The sequence below is a fragment of the Leptinotarsa decemlineata genome, unplaced genomic scaffold, assembly GCF_025532065.1.
Source record: "Leptinotarsa decemlineata unplaced genomic scaffold, Ldec_3_MD MMD2_P_RNA_scaffold_5, whole genome shotgun sequence".
NCBI classification, from domain to species: domain Eukaryota; kingdom Metazoa; phylum Arthropoda; class Insecta; order Coleoptera; family Chrysomelidae; genus Leptinotarsa; species Leptinotarsa decemlineata.
The window spans coordinates 2,812,484-2,833,764 of NW_027412532.1; the positions used below are offsets into that span (position 1 = coordinate 2,812,484).

A 21,281-nucleotide genomic window follows, 5' to 3' on the forward strand; every position below is an offset into this window, starting at 1 on the left:
TGTGCTTAAATTTTTTTTGCGAAAAACAGGAAAAGGTTATTATAATGGTTAAAACACGTCGTTTAGCCTTTACAATCGATGAAAGAAACTTTTTAGCCAAAAAATCTCGACAGATAACATTTATCCAAACTGTATGTGAGAAATCCTATATTCATACAAGCACTTTTGTAGAAACATACAGCTTTAAAAGTAGTCCGACTCTGCCGCAATACCATAACTCCCAGAACTAAGGGTTTCTTAACAGTTGTATAGGGGTAACATAGTAGCTAAAATACGTTGAAATGCTTGCTACTGATACCAATTTATTTTATAGAACGACGCCATTTTAAATGATAGCGATCCGGGATACTGAAATTAGAATGAGGTGAGTTAAGTTTGTGACTAGAAAATTAATACGTCGACAGAGTGAATTTTTGTATAATTAATAATTTTACCGAAAACATTTATAAATGAGAGGCGCGCTTGAATTTTGCTAATAATAGGCTATATATTTGTCATTGAAATTTGCAGTGAATATATCAATCTTCGAAACACGAGCAATATCTTCAACATTTTTATGAGTGCAAAAGTGAAATTTTAAAATGGCTTCAACCTTTCTATTTCTCAGTTTTCAGTTGGTGACATATCAATTATATTTTCCTAGTGTCCAATACAAAATTACTTCTTGCGTCGCCAAGAAAACTTTTTCAACACTTTTTTATTTTATTGTTATCGTTTTCGACTGTATTATATTTTATAACAACTACTTGGAACTATTGAAAAACTCTTATAAAACTGTCTTCTGATTATTTCATAAGTATCGCTTAAATATGTTGCAAAAGTGCAGTAAGGGAAGTCTTTACAAAACTACTTTTGAAGAGTGTTAGACAAATTTTATAGTAATTGCCAAAATGTTTATAAAACAGTTTTGTAGTGTTTGTAAAAGGCCTTACAAAATATTGATAATAACTATAATGTTTCATAAAAAGGTGCCAATTTTCTATTTATAGCAGTTTTATAAACACATTGAAAACATTTCTGGGTATGTAGTTTTATAATTTGTTTCTCCGAAACGTTTCCGCAACTATTATAAAATACGAAATTGCTAGTTGGGATGTTTCATATAATATTGTATATTAGGGTTACCTATTTCGATAAAAATATTCTTGTTCTTCTTCTTTCTTCAAATCATTTTCCATTTTCGATTTTAGTGAATCAAAATTAGACTCGGAGTTGGAGTTGGTCTCTTTCATTTTCACAAGTTGCTTCCTGGAAGAGATATATGACTCGAACCGGTTGTAGCTTACATCTCTGAATCCATAACACTGGGGCCTGAGACCAGAGTGCTTTTGATTCATCGTCTCTGATTTTTTCAATGAATGTAATGCGATGCACTACGAGAGTGGTCTAAAAAGTTTCCGACCTCAACATGAAAATAGCAGCACTCGTATATGGAATCCAGTGAGCACCGCTGAGTGTGTAGAGTTGAGAGGAGACTATGTTGAAAATTCTGAAGAATTGTCCTCCATCTTTCTTAGGTCGGATCACCTTCGTATTTCTGAAACTGTCGGCCAATGGAAAATAATTGTTGTAGATTATTTCCAAATATATTTGCCTGCATACACCCATGATTGATTGAACACGACGTATTCGCAGATATCCCACCAAAGTAAGACGAAATTCATCAGAGGGTTCGATCCCCCCGAGTTTCTCGAATCCCCGATCCATCGAACATATTCAGAACCGTTCTTCGAATAAACCAAATCATTATTCACATTTTGTCAACTCCAATATTCATGAGCGAACTCCGCGAGGACTGATGTTCCATAATGTAAAATCAATTCGCGACTCGCCGACACTTCGTCATATTTCGACAAATTAATATTCGAAAAGTTCGTAATTTGTGCGAGAGGTACGGCTCGAAATAATATCTCAAACTAAATTGAATTGTTTTTAAAGACGGAGGACTTGAAGTTTGCGATTGTTCCGACTTTCCGAAAAGATGATTTTAATTGGGAAAGTTGCAATGATTTCAATTTCGATATTTTCCGCTTGAGCAGGTCGAACGCTGAAAATATGGAAATTCGCTGGATAACAGAATGAAATGTTTGTTCTGAGTGATTCGTGTTGAGTGAAGGTTGGGAAATATTTTTCAAATTCGTTTACTACTCTCTTCAGAGAATATTCTTAGAAAATTGACATGAAATACTCCAGAAATACTTCAATCCCCGACATCAGTTCAGATGATTTTCAGTAGACGTTGAATAATGATAGAAGCGTTTATTTTCCAACAGTTTCCCATTTAGAGAGCAAACATTAACAATTCGATTGTACAAATCACAGCACTGATCATTCAGATACAAAAAATATGAAAGTGAACTATAAATCATTATTAGGAAGATCTTTTATTTGAAGTTGATCACTTGGTGATCGAAATACGTGTCGATTTGTTAAAATGTATAGAGTTACTTGTTTTTAAATTGATTACTTCCTTCCTTTCTTTGGAAGATTTCCTCATCTATTTTTGTATCGAGATGGAGTAGTAGAAAGCCAAAAACTTTTTTTCCCAAAAATTAATCACTTCTAAAAATATAACCCCTTCAATTCAAATGAGATTTCTCTTGACTGGGATTGAATCAAATAGGTGAATGAATGTCATTACGATGTCATTGATGACATAAGCAGATCAAGCTCATTTCGTGACATTAAAATTCGTAATTCATGAATGATTTGTATGTATATTCTATAATATTATCCAATTTGGTACTGAAGAGCCTTAGGGCAAGTGTCTTACGGCGAAACAGCGATGTATACTAGTGAGGATGACAGTGTTCCATGTAAGTGCAATATTTTACCATTTATTTAAAGTAGAACTAATGTGAATGATATTTGATTTTATTCCACAACGAATGTTTGAAATACAAACTGAGTAAAGAAAAGTATCTTCTGTATAATTCAGTGTTCATATAGAAGTATTCGTTTCGAAAGAATTTTTTTCTTTCGAGTAATTCAATGTTTCTATGAAGTAGCTGTTTCAGGAGGACTTTATTTCAGTTTGTGTCTGAAAGTTACTTCTTTGCATGATCTACACATCCAAGTATGGAGTTACTTGTTTTCAAATTGATTACTTCCTTCCTTTCTTTGGAAGATTACCTCATCTTTTTTGTATCGATATGGAATAGTAGAAAGCCAAAAACTTTCTTTCCCAAAAATTAATCACTCCTAAAAATATAACCCCTTCAATTCAAATTAAAATAAGGGTTTGGTGTTGGAAAAAAATCCAGTAATATTCATTACTTCATCAAAGATTCCAAACAAGAGAAACCAAAGGCTGCTCTCAAGGTCGCTTCTTATTGATAGTTTGCTTGATGCCCTCAACAGAAAAATAGTAGATCTGCAAGCTTATGCAGATGCACTTGTCATATTGGCAAAGTCCACGTCGGAAAGGTAGTTTGTAATATCCTCCAAAGGACGATGAACGTTGTTTACATTTGGTGCCTGAGGGAGCAGATGTCTGTCAACCCCAGCAAAATTGTGATAATCCCCTTCACCAGGAGGAGAAATTGTATGATTTAACGCTACTTTTCCGCACTGATGGGTTTATTCCATTCGGAACTCAGGTGGAAAATCTTGGCTTTGTCCTTGAACACCTGGAACACTTACTCGGAAGTTTTACCTGAAGTCAGACTGTCCCTAGGGACATGTCGATGGATTTGTGGTAATACTTGGGTCTCAAACACAGCAATTGCCTTATGGCCGAAGACTTCACAGAAAATGGCTGAAGCGAAGCTTTGGAAGCTCTTGGCTTCTATCGATTAACGTCTAAATGGGGATGATTACGGGAAACTCATCCGGCAGAGTGCGCTGAGTGTTTGTCACATTGGTCATTAGCTGTCAGTTTCCACCGTTATTTATTGATTTATTTGAGTTTCTTATTTAAATTGCTTGCAATTCAAGATGTATTCTACATGGCGTATCGCTCAGTTGAAGGAGGAATTGCAGAGGAGAGGTGCAACCCTAGGAGGGAAGAAAGCTGATCTAGTGGGAAGGTTCATAATTTTGCATATTTGAACAACTCTCCCATTATAAAGACAGTTTTTTGCATCCAATTTGCTCCCAAGAAATATATTAATGAAAAAAACCCACATATTTTGTGTTTTTTTCACTAATAATCAATGAACATTATTCTAACCTCAAAAACATGCAAGTTTTAAGGTTCAATTTTGTTTTCAGACTAGAGGCTTATGATAGACATTTTAATTTCGACAATATCCCCCAAGAGAGACCTGTATAATAAAGAACAGATTTTTTGTTCATTAGAAATTCATCATTGCAAAATATTCTGAATAAAGTTGTTGTTTGTGTGGACTGGCTGATTAGGTGGCTTTCTTTATCAGGATTATCTTCCTCGGGGTGGAAAGTAACTTCTGAGGCAATTTCTTGTTGGAGGTCTAGATAATTTATATCTGAAAATCAAATGAAATATAGTGGTGGTTGAGCAGTCAATATAATAAATTTATTTATTGGATACTTACCATAGAGAGGAAGCTGGTTATCTTTATCTTCGAACATTTCAGATGATTCACTACTAGCTGGCTTAAAATCACGTTTACCATTCCTTTTTTCTAATCTCAACATCCGTGGACTGATAGAATTCGAAGTACAGCGAAATATGGAAGGTACAGCTGATTTTTCAAAAAATTTCCTTTGGAGTGAAAATCCTATAAAATTAATATCACATATAAGTGAGTAGAATAAATGCTACTTACCAATTGTCTTTGAAGTAGTTTCAAAATTAGAATCTTTGAAATGTTCACCACATAACCTAGAATGATCAGTAAATTTGAACTCTACTATCCTCAAAGATTTTTTCCATTTTTTTTTCATAACAGTATCTTCAGAAAATTTATAAACTCCCATTGCTTCGCACCCGAAAGAAGCACAACGACCCATTTCTCTGAATAAAAACGAAAAATCACAAATGCTCCCATATAACCAATGTATCTTTTGATGACAAACACTTAGCGCCCGCTATGTACAACAAATTGACAGTTTGCTTCCCCATTGGTAGCAAATCGTTAAAAACGACTCTCCTCGATAGAAAAACTTGAAGGGTTCTCTCTGGTCTGGATTCCTGGCCATACTGATCTGAAAAGCAATGACACTGTTGACTCCTTCGCATAGAAGGGACCTGCAAGCAGTTCATCGGACCAGAACCTAACATTGGCATCACTTCAGGCTTTGCCAAACAAAGATTGAACACCTGGATGGCAAGGAGATTCATGGACTTCTGGCAGAATTTTCCAGGATTGGCCTACTCCACCCTTCGAAGCTTGTACCGAACAGTTGTTGGACTACAGTGGGGATGAACTACGATATCTAACAGGCCTGCTCACAGGTCTCTGTCATCTGAATCATCTTATGTAGTTTGGAAACAGCAGAGCACATAATTTGTACCTGCCCCGCTGGGGACCGAATACGGTTTTCCTAATCGGCTTCGTCAAGAAGCTGGGTTTTAACCTAGGAACTAGGCTAACCTAGTAGCGAACCTTATAGCGGAATAAAATTCATTCTTCAGAGTACCGTTCATCCAGAGCAGTTTTTTGTTGTACAAAAGATTTATGAGCATGCTATACTTTAATTTGACTCCACTGTGTCGCATGTCAACTCTTTCAGCAATATGTGAACAGATTTCCAATATCTCTGCAAATCAAGAAGATGAAGCCAAAAATACCATTGAAAACTATATTGAATTTTTCATAATTCATCAGTATTTCACAATGGGAAACTTCATTTCAATTGAGGTTACCCCCTACTCCTTATGGTTCATGATATTTCCAATGGTTGAATGTGAAAATCCTTATATGAATAAGCCTAATTTCTGATAGTGACTTATCTTAAGAACAATTCTTAATTGTATGATGTTGAATTCAATCAATGGAATTTCCAATTGAGACTGTGTGTGAACGTTCACATTCAGCTGTATAAAAAGGCACTTATATCCCATTAATGGTGATGAAAACATTAAAACTACCACCACAGTGAGCAATTTAGAGATGTTACAATAAAATCGTGCAAAACACTTGTTTGTCCTTGAGGTCAATACCCCAGGATCCCTTCCTTCAATTATTTTCCCCTTCAACAGAATTATACCGAATGATTCATTTCAGAGCCGTCATTTTGAAAAGCTATATGGTAGCCGACGATAGCCGATGGGTTCGACGTCGGTGCTTTGTTCACACACTCGAATTGATCGCCGTGATGGTCGGTGGTTCAAGCCCCAGGCTGGACGATTGATTTTCACTTGCTATCGTCCAACCCGTCTTAGGTATCACACGTTAAAAGGTAAGTCCCCATTAATCCTAAGCTCGCACAAGTTTCATCTTCTGAGAGTTGTTGTTCGTAGAAGTGCGACAGCTGGTTAACGGAAAAACGGATTTTAAACAGATTTTTCAAACAGAATCCAATAATGTCCTTGTTTCATCATTCAACATTATGACATGCGGTTCACATATTGGATTATAACCCCCAGATTTGATATGATAAATCTCTATAAGTTGTGGATAAATTTAGTAACTATATAACTGTTGAGACCCAACTATTCAATTCATATAGTGTTCTCTATTATCTACTATCTGTTCCATCCAGTAGCGGTTGAAACTTTTGGTGTTTTTGTGGCCCGGAGTCTCTGTTATTCACCGTTTTACCTCTTTTTTGAAAAAATAATTATTGTTGCTATTCAACGTGGTAGTGCTGCTTCGGTCCTTGGAACTATACCTCCTTCACATAATTTTAGTGAGATCATGCATTACCCTTATTTCAGTATAGACCTAAAATCTCTTCGAAACACACTGAGATATGTGGATATTCATCAATCTCTTGTCAAGGTTAATTCACAAGTGATTGATCCACCTTCTTCTTTTTCAGTGCGGTCAATGGACTAAGGTCATTATTGCCCACAAATATGAGTTGCAGCTTCATGAAGCATGAGCCGAATCGATCCCTCTACGATACCCTTCTTCACTTGCAAGTATCGATCGCAGCGTATGCAGATTATGTGAAACATGTTCTTCCTTACGAATCAGTAGAGAGTTGTCCTGATAATTTTGAAAAGAATAATTTAGGAAACACTTGCTATATGAATAGCATTTTACAAGTGTTGTTCATGACGAAAAATTTCAAGAATGAGGTTTTATTGATAAACGAGAACGAGAATGTTTCCTACTTATTCACCAAACTCAAACACCTGTTCATGCAGCTGCAGTTTCGTAAAAATGTATTACCTTTCACTCCAACCGATTTCCTGGAGTCTTTGAAGTTCACTAGATACTCATTAGGACAACAAGAGGATTGTTCTTGTTAAATAATCTTCGTGGGCAAAACAATGACCGCTCTGGATTGAATGATTCCGTATAGCCCATCTCGTCTTTCCATTTTCCATTTTTCCATCTTTTACTGGAAAAATCCTCACTTGTTTACTTTGTAGTAAATGTTCAAGAGGTAGCGAAAACGTATGTGAATTTCTGGAACTTCTTCTAGCGTTTCCTAATATGACTAACCAGTTCGTGCAAAGCTTATTGTTGAATCATCTGAAAATGGATTTCAACAGATGATGATCGACTGTGGTTCTGACGTTGGATTTGGTCATTATTACGCCATAAACGAACTGGTTTAAATTTGACGATAGTCGTGTCACGAAGTGTCCTGGCGATGTATTGAATTTATTGAAGCCTCTGGAGACACCCAACATTTTGTTTTATGAGAGAGAGGACATTGTTGGATCAAGATCTTCAGATGATGTGGTGCTGCAGGTTTTTCCGGGTTTTCCTGCATGTAAAAAAGCAAATGCGCCACTGGAATCAATGAAGTCGTCCCGAAGTGCCAATTGATTTTTTTGTTGTTTCATAATTACACAAATAATATATGAGAAAATTTTAAATGAATAATACAAGGTTGATCATTCGAATCGAGAAGAAAAGTCACAGGTTTTTCTCCACATTCAAACTCAATGAATTATCATTCAACCACAAAGGTATGTTCCCCAGATTAGCTCCGACTTCCGCCAGTGAAAATCATAGCCGTATCATCAGCGTTCATGTGAAAAAGGAAAAGAATCGGACCAAGTACTCTTCCCTGTGGTATATCAGCATCAATTTGCGATGTTGCGCTAGGTCTATTACCAATGTTCATAGTTTGTGTTCGGTTCGATGAAAAATTTTGCATTAGCTTCGAAACATGTCCTCTGATACCTGTATAATATGAAGTCGATTTCTTGGTGTTATTTGAATATTTCAAGTTTGTCCAAACTATCATCAAAATATCAACTTTTCATGAATTGAGAGTACTGATGTACTTGATTTCAATTAAGGCTATGTTTTGGACCATATTTAGCACAATTTATTTTTTATCTCCAAAACAGATAGAGATAGGTAAAGGACATTATCAACAATAAAGTGTTAAAATACCAGAGCGATCCCAAAAATGTATTAATATACGGGGTGTTCCATTCAAAAAAATAAAGTTGCTAGGATTTTTTGATGGAAGTGTCAATGCCGCAATGCTGAAAATATTTTAGATCGATAGAACAGATAAGGAAATGTGAGAAGTGGAATTTTCAGAAAAATCATGCTTTGCGTTTTCCAGAAACGTCTAACCTACCATCGACCGTGAGTCACGCTGTACACTTCTGAATTGTGTTTACTGTATTTTCAAGAATAAAGACAGTTTTGTGAAGAATTCTTTTGGTTTACATCAAGAGAAAACTTGCACTCAAAATCACTTCCATTCACCAATATGCAGAAATAGAGTACATTTCTGCTCTGCTGAAACTCAGATTAGGTTAGGTTAGCTCCATCGTAACCTGCAAGAGTTCATTGTGGCTCATACCAATTCACACTCGACCAAATAAACCCAGCTTCTTTGTATTCCAAAGCTCTGAATTTTGTCCCTTGGGGAATCACAACACAACAAAGTTTTTGTTTCGGGGTTAAAATTAGATGATTTTAATGTGTTTCCACGTGTTAAAACCGAAAGTGACCATAAAAATTATATATTAGCTCTTGTTTTCAAGATATAGTATCATTATATTATATATATGTATATTGAGTTTTCAACAAATGGAATATTTCATCACCAACAGTTGGTACACATGTTTGTTTACATAACACCCCTCTCATCAGCTGTTCTCAAGTAGTAAACATAACCTATGTGAGTTTGTCAATTGTACGCACGTGGTTGCTATTGAAATTATCGTGTGAAGTTGATTTTTAAATTAATTTAAGTGCTGATCTGAAATGCTTCGAAAGTGTGTGAATTCTGTCGATAGCTTTTGCTATATATGTGGTGAAATAACATTTAAGGCTCAGAAAGTGGTGTGAAAGTTGGGGACCAAGATAAATCATGGGCTCCTCATATATGTTGTAATTCTTGTTCCGTCATATTGCGAGAGTGGCTGAAAAATAAAAACCGGGCAATGGCTTTTGCAGTACCTATGGTTTGGCGTGAGCCTACCAATCATACAGACGACTGTTATTTCTGCTTAACTCCTCCCATTAAGCAAGGTTTATCTATGAAGAAAAGAGGAACGGTTAAATACCCTAATCTCCCATCTGCTCTTCGGCCTGTACCACACTCAGACAATTTGCCAGTCCCTTCTCCACCCCAAAACTATGAAATTTTAGAGGAAGGTGATGAAGACTGTTTAGAAGGAGCAACCCATCCTTCTACATTCTATGACCCTGATTTTGAGGTAAGCGATAGGTCTAGTGATCCGCACAGAATCAGTCAAGCAGAGTTGAGTGACCTTATAAGAGATCTTCGCTTGTCTAAGGAAAAGGCTGAGCTGTTAGGGTCAAGACTACAACAGTGGAATCTTCTAAAACATGATGTGAAAATATCTCAGTACAGACAGCGTCAAAAAGATTTGCTTCCTTTTTTTGAGAAAAAAGAAAACCTCGTAGTTTGTTCTGATGTTGATGGTTTGATGGACTGCTTGAATTTGGATCACACTTCATCTGAATGGAGACTGTTTATAGACTCTTCAAAACTAAGCTTAAAAGCTGTACTTCTGCATAATGGAAATCAGCTACCCTCTATTCCTATAGGTCATGCAGTTCACATGAAGGAAACGTATATAAATATGAAAACACTTCTCCAATCAATCAAATATGAACAACACAAGTGGCACATCTGTGGTGATCTGAAAGTCATTGCTATACTCCTAGGAATGCAATTAGGGTTCACCAAGTACTGTTGTTTTTTGTGTCTGTGGGACAGTCGGGATAGAAAATCTCACTATGAAAAAATGAACTGGCCTACACGAGACCTAAACCCTAATGAGAAAAATGTAGTTTACGAGCCTCTTGTAGATCCTAAGGATGTTCTCCTTCCCTCATTACATATTAAGTTGGGATTAATGAAAAACTTTGTGAAGGCCATGGACCAGGAAGGACAAGCTTTTAAGTACTTGAGAGCAAAGTTTCCCAGGTTTAGTGATGCTAAAGTCAAGGAAGGCATCTTTATTGGGCCTCAAATCCGTGAAATCGTAAATGATCCTGCTTTTGACATGATTTTAACAGGAAATGAAAAATGAGCCTGGGAAGCCTTCAAGGGGGTTGTACATGGGTTTTTAGGTAACAAAAGAGATGATAACTTCACAGCATTGGTTAAAGAGCTTCTTCAAGCTTACCACCAACTTGGATGCAACATGTCCTTAAAAATTCATTTTCTTCACTCTCATCTTAATTTCTTCCCACAAAACTGTGGAGCTGTGAGTGACGAACATGGAGGAAGATTCCATCAAGACATTGCCTTAATGGAACAGAGATATCAGGGCCGTTGGAATGAAGCAATGCTTGCAGACTACTGCTGGTCTGTGTGTAGGGATGCTCCAGAAGTGTTTTATAAAAGACAAGCTAAACGACAGCGATCTTACAATGAATCGGATGGATTTAATTGAAATTTGGTGGTATAAACTTCTTTTAGTTGTCAAAACACTAAGAATAATGTTTTTTTTATCAATTTTGTACTTAAAATATTCTAAAAGAAACATAACAATATTGTTTTATGTAATTTCACTTTTCACGTATAGTATAACTACTCTTTAAGATTAAGTACTGTGTATCTCAAAAACCAGAGCTAATAAAAATTTTTCATTGTTATTTTCGTTTTTATCACCTCAAAATTAGTAGAAATTGACTAATTTAGTGTAGGAAACATTCAAAAAATATTTTTTTGTTGTGTTGTGATCATCATCATCATTGAATATGATTGAATATCAGTTTTAATCTTCCTCTTTGAAGATGATCACTTGGTGATCGAAACACCTGTCGACGTGTTAAAAATAACGATTTGGTGTTGGGAAAAAACTCCAGTACATTATTTCCACACAAAGTCCTCGAAATGATCTATTTCCAGATATTGGCAGAATTTCTTACGTTGCCCAAATATTACCCGATGTATTCCCTCTAGCGAACAATTTCAAGTGTGATGCTTTTTGGTGTACCGGTAATGGAACGACACTTTTCCACTCTCACGCGGAAAAGACGTGGAAGAGACGAGTCGCAATTAACGTAGCTACTTCGAGTCCGGATACAGACTTGAAATAAATAAGGGAGGTGGTATTCCGTGAATCGCCGTTATTTACTGACCGTGTCTTCCTGAAACACCAACTGGAATATGGGGTAGAATCGGATGAGCCTACCACATTCATGAAACGGTTGAACATCCGTATATTCACATCAGAAGATTGGAACATAAAAACTTTTTTTGTGCCAATGCTCAAAAAACATGAAAAGATACAATTGATATGAATGAAGCAGAGAATTGAGTATGAATCTAAATCAGATGTGAAGTTATACTATATCTAGACTGACCTAGAACCAACATCTAGAAGGAATACGAGTAAAAAGGAAAGCAAAGGGGAGACTGTTGTTTGCCAAACATACTCAAGAAAAGAAATATACAGAGTTAAAGTCTGAAATGCTTCATTGTCATAATAGTTTTGGTTTTGTTGACAGAGCAGGCTTGAGAACTGGAGCAATATGAAATTCAACAGTGAAATGAAGGCAAAGAATTAACACAATATACAGGGCTATTCAATTTCGTTTCTGTACATGGGGATCTCCTGAACGATAAGAAATAGAGTGTCAGTTGAATTATTGCAAAGTTGCGTATTTCAGAGTCCTATTCGATGATGTGAAGAAATCGAACAAAGCTCTTTTGGTTCTGAAGATGAACAGAAAAAAACAGAAAAACCCATATTATTTTTTGCCTATATCTACGCAGACATAATGAAAACGTGTCGACATTTTGCTATTGGCACTCGATGTGGGCTCTCAGAATATATCCATGAATCTTTTATACAGAGTGTCTTCTGACTTGGGCCACCCCCATCTTTGAATTTTTAAATACTGACCTATATTTTTTGTTGTAGTTTTTGGATCACAGACCTCCACTTCATACTGAGAAATCAAGTTCAATTTTATATTTCGTACAATAACTTCTTATCATCATATGCGAGCGCTTTCGATAGCAGGCTGTGCTATCATCATGACTCTACTCAAAGTTTGAGTGGAGTAATCAAAGTAGCAAGTAATGTTCATGCCTGAAATGAGGTTAATGCCTTTTTTCTGAATAGATTCCAGCAGATCATGGTTATGCTTAGAGGTGGAGCTCTGTACTTGAGAACAATACTCCAAAGAGGGTCTGATCTATGCTCAAAAGCATCAAAAGTTGCTGAGGTGTGTACAGTTTTCTGTTTCAGAACAGCGTTTCAAGTATTTGAGGAGCAGTCTCTGCAATTCCAGCGATTTGAATATGCCAAGACATGGTGGTGTCCATTTCGAACTCCAAAAAACTTTTCGAAGCAGAAATACGAATTGTATGTCCTGACATTATTATATCCGGTTCGAAGACATTTATTTATTTGAGGAAAACCGATGCCTGAGTTCTCGTGGCAATCAATTCGAAATCAATTCTAGATCCCCATCAAGATATGCAAACTCCTGCTGCTGGTGAAGATGTGCATCCGCAGCAGATGTCCTGAAATCCAAATGGAATGACGAGACAATGGTGCTGTCGTCAGCAACGCAATATATTGGATTCTTGGTTTTTCCCAATAAGTCGTTGATACACAATGAAATGAGGATTGTAGACAATATGGATCCCTGGGGAATACGAGGGTTGATGATAGAAGTATGGGAGAGATGTCCATCGATGGCCACTTACACGTAACGTTCTTTCAGAAAGCTGAAGAGCTTTACACAAAATGATCTGACAGGCCATAGTATCAGAGTTTGGCCAGCAAATCACTAACTAACAACCTCCTTTCATATGGATGACATACGAGAGGAGGTCGCTTGTTGATTTCTGTTTCTGTAAGCCATATTGATGGCCCCTCAATATGCTGTAGCCCCCCCCATGATTTCTCTATGATTTTTCCTGCCATTGTTGCCCTCCCAACAAGAAGGAAAAACCCTTTTCTTGCAAAAAGAGTTGAAAAGTCTGCATAACTTTTGAAGAACGATGCCAGGCACTTCATTAGGATCAGTCATGTGAACAATGAAAATGTCTTCTAGTGTTACATGTATATTATCTACTTGAATCTACTGAAGGGGAAATAGCACCATAAACCTTTGTGATACTGGTGGAAGAAACTCGAAATATTTCGACGAAAATGAGCCATCATTTCTAAAATATTGCCTCACGATCATAAACTCCTTCAGTTCAACTGAAATGTATCAATAAAACCCGTCCACCTTTCAAAAATATATCCTTTTGCATGCATACGTAATCTCTCTATGGCTTCTGACCTGTGAGTCAAAAGCTGTGCATACAAAAGCCCTGTCTGCCAGAGATGTAAATGCCTGATATCACTTGATGTGCACGTTCTTTCACGTAAATCGTTCTTTACTTTATGTACGAAAGAGAATCCATCTAAATACAGCTCGGGCCTGCTATGCTACATCGCATTTCAAAATATACAAAGTGCACGGGTGGTTTATGCTTTTCAATTGAATTTCTACAATGTCTTGAAAACGTTATATGAGTTGATTCAGGTTCAAGGGAGAGTGAGCTTTGAATGTTCAACTAGAGCTGCAGATAATGGAAGTAGCTTCGTCAGGGATGTTTTGCAAGAAATGACATTCTGAAAAACTGATATGACTTTTCTTAATCGTGAGTAGCAAATCAGTGGTTAATTCTCCACCATGATTCATTGATTCGTTTTAGCGGATACACCACTTGAGCTAATCTATCTTGATCATCTGAAATTTCACAATAATAAATGTGCAATCAATAGGTTTATCGTGAACTGCCACATTGAATTGATCTTATTTCTGATATACAATCGTTGCCAAGGTCAAAAACAAGTGTGCATGGGCTTCTATTGATATAGGGCTAACATCATCCAATATGTACACATGTTTCAACAGTAATCCCAAGTTTTAACTTCGACCACTAGACATATGCCTTTCTTTGTAGCTTCTCTTGCATGGTAACGATTTTGGTTTATATTCTGCAGGTTCACCGTGAGACAGCGATTTCTCATCCACTAGTTATTGCCTAAGCATATCAATCACCACCTGGGGGATCATTGTTTTTTTGGATAGATGAGGTTTAAATTTCACTAGTTCGGACTTCCATTGTCCACTATATAAAATGATTTGAAATCCCTGAAACAACTGAAAAAAAAGAAGCATTGAAAATGAATAGCTGAAAATAACAATTATATTAACCAAAATAAACCTGAAATGAGATAAAAGTGAAATAAAATACAAGTAAAAATAGAATAATTGAATAAATGAAAATGAAGAAATGAAAAAAGAAAACTTGTCTAGATTTGTACTTCCCTTAATACAACCATTACAAGGAAAAACATCGTCTTTTGTGAATAATTCAAGGCATTTTGCCAAACAACTAGGTTCAATTGAGGTCACACAGGAAGATAAACTAATTAGTTTCGACGTGGAAAGCCTTTACACCAACCTTCCGGTCGAAGAAGCACTCCAAATCATACAGAGAAAGCTATCCGAAGACGGGAACCTGAAAGGGAGAACGAATCTACCTATAGAAGTAATCATGGAATTACTAGGATGCTGTGTACGAAACTGTTATTTCCAACTGAAGGACGAATTCTTTACACAAGATGAGGGACTGCCAATGGGATCGCCACTTTCACCAGTCATAGGCAACATATATATGAAGTGGTTTGAAACTCTTGCCATTGAAGAAGCCCACAAGAAACCTCGAGTCTAGTTGAGATATGTTGACGACACCTTCATAATATGGGACCATGGGAATACTGAACTAGACGCCTTCCTGAAACACATCAACAGCGTGATACCTTTCATCAGTTTCACAATGGAGAGGAAAATCCACAACGAATTGCCATTCTCAGACGTTTTGGTGAAGAGGAGCGACACTAAGTGGGAAACATCTGTATACCGAAAACCCACTCATACGGGACAGTATCTGGATCACGAATCCAACCACCATCAATCGACTGAAAGAGGAATCATCAAGACTCTATTAGACCGTGCTTTTGGGCTCTGTAATACGAAGGAAGGTTTAGAGAAGGAATTAGACATCATCAAAAATGATCTTCAACGGAATGGCTACTCCAAAGCGATGGTAGAAAAGACTTTGGCTAGAAGACAGCAGGAGCCTCGCAAGGAAGAGAAGCCGTCACAACCAGTGCTTGCACTTCCCTACATCAGAGGATTATTGGAGAGGATAAGAAGAATTGGTTTCAAGTACAACATCAGAACCTGCTTCAGATCCAGTAACACAATCCGTAGCAGCCTCACGAAAACCAGGCCACCAAACGGGGACTGCGATTCCAAGAATTGCATTTACCGGATACCCTGTGAGTGCGGAAAATTCTATATTGGCCATTGAATGTTCGCACTGCCGATCACAAGAAACATACACAGCGAGGGGAAACCAGCAAATCAGGAATAGCAGACCATGTTTGGACCCATCAATACAACATCGAGTGGTCCCAAGCTGAGATCTTGCACAGAGAGGAATATTGGTTAAGGAGAAAATTCTAGGAAGCCGCAACGTTGTCCAACAACGTTTTCAGCCAAGCCAGCGTAGAAATACGCAACATATGGAAACCCATCATCAAGCGAAAAATGGCCAACTCCCGCCAAAACGGTCATCTCCCACGGAACGACCTATAAATAGTCATCTCTCGGAGGAATCAGTCCAGCCATCACCCGAAGACGATTGTAGATACTAACAATCGAAACGTCGTGAACTAACGTGACTTGGAATCTCTCCAATTTTTATTTTTATTTCCTTTTTTCATTTCTTTATTTTCATTTATTCAATTGTTCTATTTTCACTTGTACTTTATTTCACTATCATTTCATTTCAGGTTTATTTTGGTTAATATAATTGTTATTTTCAGCTATTCTTTTTCAATTCTTCTTTTTATTTGTTTCAGGGATTTCAAATCATTTTATATAGTAGACAATGAAAGTCCGAACTAGTGAAATTCATCATGAAACATTGTCAATCACCTTCAAACATAGATAAGGTTTGTCTAGCAGATGGCGTTTCAAGCCCATTTTTCTGCATGGAGATATTAGCAGAAAATGAGAAACATGAGGGAAAACCATGAAGGTGTGAATCCATCAAAACCATCTTTTGGTAGTGTTTGGAAAGGAGTTGCTCAATTCACCTGGCAGTATTGCTTGACATATTCGATCTGAATTTTGAAATGTTCGAAAAGATGGTTCCAGTCGAATATAGGCGCAGATCGTTCATGTCGACTGACAAACATGTATGTCCATAGTCTATAAAAATAGACGTTGACAATTGTCCCTCGATCTCAACCATGTAGTATATTGTGACTACCTTTCAAAAATATTCATTATCATTATCAATTGAGTTTGTGGAGAAAAAACAAAAATGGTTGTTGAATTCGCATCATAGATAATTATCTGATATGTATCAAAAACAATTCCTTGGAAATGTTTACTACTCACCGATCCAGTTCAATCTTTTGCAATCATTGACGTGTTATGATCTGAGGAAATTGCTTATTATATATTGATTGATTGCAGGAAATGACGATTGAGGTGACTGACGTAATGAATACCTACGAATCAAACTCTTCTAATTGAAATGCGTTTGATGTTCTACAGATGAGAATAATGTACGTACATAGGTACGAAGGGTTTACGTTTCTGTAAATTTGACAGACAGCTGGTGCAGGCTAATCCTACCGTTCCATAAGACAGAAGATTGGAGCGATATGTTCAATTAGAATTTGATTTTCATTAGTTGAAAGGAAATTTGACGCATGTTTTTTCAAAACTAATTTCGAATGGAACATTTTATTGCACTCGTGATGAACTGTGATACCCTTCAATGTTTTGATCTGTTTTAATTTAATGTTTATTGATTTTATAAATCAACAATAAATATTCTAATGGAAAATAGGCAACTCATTGATTGAAAATTATTTTAAATCCATTGTTGGACAAATTGAGTCATAATTATTGCTTTATGGACATACACCACTTTCGAGTTATACCTGATGATTCACTTTCCAACAACGTAGCGTCTTCAAACTTCAAACATATACTTTGGAGATTGTTTACTTTCCAATACCGTGATAGCTATCGCCATCTATTGGTGGGGCTGGGTACTTCTGGAACCACTCAGGTATTAGGAGACTGAAGACTCAATAGCAGAGCCTAGTTTCGAAATCTTATTATTGGTCATCTTTCTATATATTGTTCTTCTGGTCTTGGTCTGATAGACTTATGTTTTCACGAGTTCTGCTGGTTAAAACATGAGCTCACTTTAGAAAATCATATCTCATCTTCGAAGCTGCATTGAAATTGGTCCGCAGAACAGTGCCCTTAGTGACATTTATGGCATTTCTTATGAAACTGGCGCCTAGATCTGTTGCACTGATTCCAATTCAAATGCAGCTCAATGCAAGAGGAATATAGATGTAATGTGCATTTTTTTAAGAAGAAAATTCTATAACTCGTGGTGGAAACAAACCCAAAGAGCAACATGTTGTACGACTGAACAACATTGGGTCCGGAGGAAGATGGCAAATGTCTCTCTATCAAGGAAAGTTTGATAAACTAGACAAGACTGATATAAAAAGATATTTTTTCAATCAGCTAACGCCATCTATTGGTGGGACTGGGTACTTCTGGAACCACTCAGGTATTAGGAGACTGAAGACTCAATAGCAGAGCCTAGTTTCGAAATCTTATTATTGGTCTTCTGGTCTTGGTCTGATAGACTTATGTTTTCACGAGTTCTGCTGGTTAAAACATGAGCTTACTTTAGAATATCATATATCATCTTCAAAGCTGCATTGAAATTGGTCCGCAGAACGCTCAAACAGTGCCCTTAGTGACATTTATGGCATTTCTTATGAAACTGACGCCTAGATCTGTTGCACTGATTCCAATTCAAATGCAGCTCAATACAAGAGGAATATACATGTAATGTGCATTTTTTTAAGAAGAAAATTCTATAACCCGTGGTGGAAACAAACCCAAAGAGCAACATGTTGTACGACTGAACAACATTAGGTCCAGAGGAAACTGGCAAATGTCTCTCTATCAAGGAAAGTTTGATGAACTAGACAAGACGGATATGAAAACGATTCCCACCGAATTGAATACGTTCGTCTCATTAGGCATTTCATGCATATTATTATTGTCCTCCACACCATCACAAATTGGATTATTATTTTACGAGAAATTGCGAAATTGAAACTATCTGCTTTCAGTAGATTTACCGACGGCCAAACACATGATGAAAGAAGGTTGCAAATGCGTTGGTTTCATTCTACGTAGTGAATCACTCTAAAAGTTGAGGTACCGTTTTGTTTTGTGTCATCTTCAGGTAGATAGGCACTCGTCTATTTTAGAACAAAATATCAAAGGAAATTTGATAGGACACTATGACAGAAACGAAGGTATACTCGTGCGAAGCCGAGAGCAAGTTTCTGGTTCTACATACATCATACGTTCAATGGCTGATGGATGGAAATGTGTCAACGAATAATAGAATTATGTTGTCAATCAAAAATTTGAATATTATATAAAATTTCTACTTCATCCAGAAACTCATCGCCCACAAAACGGATGGTTTGTTCCAAATGCTCACTCAAATAGCGCAGATCAATAACAATAGCTTCAAACTATTGTCATCGAATCAATGTATGTTATTGAGCTTTCGAACATGTTCATAATTGAACTGAATCATTTGCGTGAATTTCAAACAGCATTCCTTTCTGAATGGACGATCCAAACCGAAACTCCGATCAAGAGCTGGTTTTTCATTTGTATCCGTCGTTTCATCAATTGCATCAATTGGGGAAGCTAGTATGTACATTTCAGTAATTCATGGACCCCAAAATTGATTGGAATTTTTATGATGAGAGCACCATCAACATGATGGAATTATTGACTGATCTTGTCGATTCAATTGTTTCATAGGGATGCTGAATTATTCTGTGGCAATCAACTTGCATTCACTTGTTCATTCATTGCATAAAAGGGTGAGTTCCTTTCCAAGGAGAAGATATCTTTTTGTTATCTGAACAACGAATGAATATACCTCTCCACTATTTTGTCCTTTCAGAAGATCAGGATTCACTTACAAAAAGTCCAATAGTTATGAATTTCTGATATGTTATCTAGGATGCTGTGTAGGTGTTTCAAATGGAGAGTGTGCGATTTCTTTCCTTCCGAGCCTGCCTCAAGTCGAAAGATTGAAGGAGCACCATCTCAATTTCTGTATCTGTATCTGTAGGGTAGAGAGGGTGAGTGTAGACCCACAGCACTTAGGCCAAATGTGACCCATAGTACATCCTTCCGAGGAGTTGTCCTCCTAGGTCATCGTCCATCCTGTCTTTTCTAGGAAGGTGGACATGTCACTGCGAGACATCTCCTTTATATCGGCAGGTGCAGGCCAAGACTCACCAAGCACACACTCTCTTTGGCAACCTTGAGGTGTCTCACTGCGGCTTTCGCAAAGGTTTTGGAAGGTGCAGCGACATTAGTGTCGTTGTGCAGCTTCTTCAACCTTCATAGGGTTCCCTCCGTGGAGATGCTCAAGTGAGGGGTCTCTCCTACAGAGGCAGCCTGTTTCTTGCCTTTATTTAAGGCGCAGCTCTTGGCACCCACCGCAGAAAGTGCCGTTACTGTTGTAGGTGGAGTGGAAAAGGAGAATGATGCACTTATAGTTGCTGCCACTCCTGCCACTTCCACTCTCTTTCTCCTTTTGGCCTTGGCGCCGCAAATGCGCTTACGGCTTGGCCTTTGTACTACATCACAAGGTGATCTGACATGTCCAGCCTCATTCTTAACGGTAGATTGGGGTGAACATTTCCGTTCATCCCCAGCCACCGCCTTAGATTAAGGTGACCACTTCTGTCCAGCTTTGGGATTGGTTTTTGTTGTTTCGGTTTTGTGTTTATTTCATTCATGTGTGTTCACACGAGTAGCAAGGAAAGAGATGGTCACCTATGGCAGAGCCCCGCATTACCAGAAGTAGGCTGATTACAATGAGGTTCCGCCCTGCTCATCAAGGGAATCGTTCTTAACCGCATATCACCCTGTGGCCATTCAGCTGTTGGCACGATTCCTCACACCTTACCTTGGGTAGGCTGTTCCACGGTGGCATGTTTCGCGAAGGCTCTCGAGGAGTTTCAGTTACCCTCACTTTACTTACTTCTGCCACTGACCAAGAGTCCGGCGACCCCATCCGTAAGGCCACATTGACTTCCCGTACAGGGCCACCAGCTCCTTGGCCATTCCCGTATCCACCACCTGGGGACGCGCCCGATAGGTAGCCCAACCCACGGGAGCGTCTCAACTTATCCTGATGGGCTCCAGTCCTCTAGTTCTTTCACACCAACCCTTCTCAATCGTGTCTTTGGCTATCTTCACAGACTTAATGACCTGTTGGGATATCTATGTATCTCCCCTCGATAGTTCTCCCTTTTGATTTTTGTCAGAGTTTTGGTATATGGGATGTTTCTTCACCACTAGGGGTTTGTTCACGAGATGGAGTTGTAACTAGTTAACAATATTTCTCTTCGACGAAGGTTACATATATAAAGTGGAGCAATTCCGAGACACTTTGCTCTCTGCGATCGTTCCTGTACTGACGAGAGATGATATTTGAAAACAGCGGTCTGCAGGTGATCTGCTTGAATAATTTCAGCATGTTCCTGCTGCTGGATGAACGAGAAACATCTGTCTGTCGGATATAATCCAAAATCCAGTGTGGTGTTAGCCGGAAAAGTAATTGTC

General features: G+C 37.6%; 1 protein-coding gene and 1 long non-coding RNA gene across 2 annotated transcripts in view; both read right to left on the reverse strand.

The window, feature by feature from the left end:
- The window catches only part of LOC111502093 (neuroligin-1), a 476,486-nt gene that overhangs the window by 159,972 nt on the left and 295,233 nt on the right, over window positions 1-21,281 (reverse strand). The gene's annotated exons all lie outside the window — the stretch shown is intronic.
- On the reverse strand, window positions 3,912-17,123 carry LOC141479926 (uncharacterized). Its single transcript, XR_012464069.1, has 3 exons — window positions 16,974-17,123; window positions 4,515-4,700; window positions 3,912-4,445 (listed from the first exon to the last, which is right to left on the reverse strand). It is a non-coding gene; the product is annotated as an uncharacterized lncRNA (long non-coding RNA).